The sequence below is a fragment of the Triticum aestivum genome, chromosome 2A, assembly GCF_018294505.1.
Source record: "Triticum aestivum cultivar Chinese Spring chromosome 2A, IWGSC CS RefSeq v2.1, whole genome shotgun sequence".
Lineage (NCBI taxonomy): Eukaryota > Viridiplantae > Streptophyta > Magnoliopsida > Poales > Poaceae > Triticum > Triticum aestivum.
The window spans coordinates 501,430,953-501,434,210 of record NC_057797.1 but is presented as its reverse complement, the minus strand read 5'-3'; positions in this window follow the sequence as shown (position 1 = coordinate 501,434,210).

Genomic DNA, 3,258 nt, shown 5'->3' with positions numbered 1-3,258 from the left:
TGGCCGATGACAATGTTCTGTAAACTTCATCACATTAGAAATCTGCACCCTCATAATTGTCTTGTTTATTTAGGTGACAGAAACTAATTATCCAACTTTCGTACAGTTTTTTTTTATGCGGGGGAACTTCAGTGCAGCTAATGGACGCTATGTGTCTTCAATTATAACTTAGACATTGTCTCTTAAGAAATAAACTCCTGAACTTAACAAACTGCCTGCAAGTCGTAAATACTGCAGTTAATAGTAGATGGAGGCGGTTAGAGCAACTCCAACGCGCCCACTCATTTCGTCCGCGCGTGTTTGTTTGGATCGCCGCGAACAGAAAAGTCGGCCCAACACGCCGACCCAAATGGACGCGGGTTCGCTTTTCGTCCGCCTGCCGACCCATTCCCGACCCAAATTTGGGCCTCATTTGCATCGAGGCGCGACGCGCGCCTACCCCTCCCCTTGGCCCGTCAGTCGGTGGCACATTGGCCATTTTCTTCCACCCCTATCGACAGCAAGCCCTCGGCCACCCCACCCCGTTGCCGCCGCCGCCCAGTTCCGGTGTCCCTGCGAGCAGTCCGCGCCCACACACCTTCCCCGCACGCCGCCACCTCCCACGTCGCCGCCAACAATGCCTCGCCGTCGGGCCACCGCAGCTTCCCACCCCCCACTCCGACGTCGCTGCGAGCACAAAGTCGCCCCCCATGGCCCTGACCAGCTCCTTCGTCCAACGCCGCCGCGCTCGCCTGATGCCTCCACACTCATCGGACGCCGCCAGGCCAGCTACCTAGTCCAGGGGAGGCACACATCTCTTCGCCGGCCAGCTTCTTCGACTCGCCCGCAAGCTGTTCGACAGTTTGCCCCCAAGGTACAAATAGACTTCGTCGACGAGTTCTTTTTCCACAATTTTCTCTGTTACTCCAATGATTCCTCATCCGATGATGAGCAGATGGTGGTTGCTGTGTTGGTCCATGACCACCTTAATAGGCAGTTGTCGTTGTTCCAGGGCTCGATCCCGGGGCACACTGCGGTGTTGAATTGCAACCGAGAGAGCGGCCATTTCCTTCTTTGGAAGAACTACTTTGAGACAGCCAACCCGTTGTTCAAGCATCACCAATTCCGACGGCGTTTCCGTATGGCTAGGCATGTTTTCAACCATATTCGTGAGGGGGTGGTCGGATACGATAAGTATTTCGAGCGCAAAGAGGATGCCTTTGGAAAGATTGGCTTCTCATCTTATCAGAAATGCACTGCAGCTATTCGGATGCTTGCATACACAGTACCCGGTGTTCTCATTGATGAGTACGTCCGTATGAGCGAGTCTATGTGCCTAGAGTCCATGAACATGTTCTGAAAGGTTGTGATTGCATTGTTTGGCCCTGAATACTTGAGAGAGCTGACTGCTGAAGATACAACTCGCTTGTTGGCGGTCAATGCCAGCAAGGGCTTCCCAGGGATGCTTGGCAGCATAGACTATATGCACTCGGAGTGGAAGAACTGCCCTGTGACGAAGCTATGTACCTAGGTAGGGTCATGGATCTGTCCAAGATACCCTCCCCAAGGACATCTCTAAAAGAACCAGAAGCGGTTGAAGAGAAATTATCATCCACTCGACCCAAAAGCTATGTTCCACTCGACAGTCTTGAAGACACTCGACCATGCGAACAACCACTCGACCACCAGAAGATGTGAAGCCACTCACTCCGCAACGGTTCGGATTTAAGTCATAGCTTTAATAATCATTTATAGTGAAGGAAATATGCCCTGGAGGCAATAATAAAGTTATTATTTATTTCCTTGTATCATGATAAATGTTTATTATTCATGCTAGAATTGTATTAACCGGAAACATAATACATGTGTGAATACATAGACAAACAGAGTGTCACTAGTATGCCTCTACTTGACTAGCTCGTTGATCAAAGATGGTTATGTTTCCTAACCATAGACATGAGTTGTCATTTGATTAACGGGATCACATCATTAGGAGAATGATGTGATTGACTTGACCCATTCCGTTAGCATAGCACTTGATCGTTTAGTTTGTTGCTATTGCTTTCTTCATGACTTATACATGTTCCTATGACTATGAGATTATGCAACTCCCGTTTACCGAAGTAACACTTTGTGTGCTACCAAACGTCACAACGTAACTGGGTGATTATAAAGGTGCTCTACAGGTGTCTCCGAAGGTACTTGTTGGGTTGGCGTATTTCGAGATTAGGATTTGTCACTCCGATTGTCGGAGAGGTATCTCTGGGCCCTCTCGGTAATGCACATCACTTAAAGCCTTGCAAGCATTGCAGCTAATGAGTTAGTTGCGGATGATGTATTACAGAACGAGTAAAGAGACTTGCCGGTAACGAGATTGAACTAGGTATTAAGATACCGACGATCGAATCTCGGGCAAGTAACATACCGATGACAAAGGGAACAACGTATGTTGTTATGCGGTCTGACCGATAAAGATCTTCGTACAATATGTAGGAGCCAATATGAGCATCCAGGTTCCGCTATTGGTTATTGACCGGAGACGTGTCTCGGTCATGTCTACATTGTTCTCGAACCCGTAGGGTCCGCACGCTTAACGTTACAATGACAGTTTCATTATGAGTTTATATGTTTTGATGTACCGAAGGTTGTTCGGAGTCCCGAATGTGATCACAGACATGACGAGGAGTCTCAAAATGGTCGAGACATAAAGATTGATATATTGGAAGCCTATGTTTGGACATCGGAAGTGTTCCGGGTGAAATCGGCATTTTACCGGAGTACCGGGAGGTTACCGGAACCCCCCGGTAACCTAATGGGCCTAGTGGAGGAAGTAGAGAGGAGGCCAAGGGGCAGCCGCGCGCCCCTTCCCCCCCCCCAAGTCCGAATTGGACAAGGAGGGGGGCGGCGCCCCCCCCCTTTCCTTTCCCCTCTTTCTCTCCTCCCCCCCCCCCAAGTCCTAGTCCAACATGGAAAGGGGGGAGTCCTACTCCCGGTGGGAATAGGACTCCTCCTGGCGCGCCCCTTGCCTGGCCGCACCTCCTCCCCGTTGCTCTTTTATATACGGGGGCAGGGGGGCACCCCAGAGACACAACAATTGATCATTGATCTCTTAGCCGTGTGCGGTGCCCCCCACCACCATAATCCTCGATAATATTGTAGTTGTGCTTAGGCGAAGCCCTGTGACGGTAGAACATCAAGATCGTCATCACGCCATCGTGCTGAAGGAACTCTTACCCGACATTCTGCTGGATCGGAGTCCGGGGATCGTCATCGAGCTGA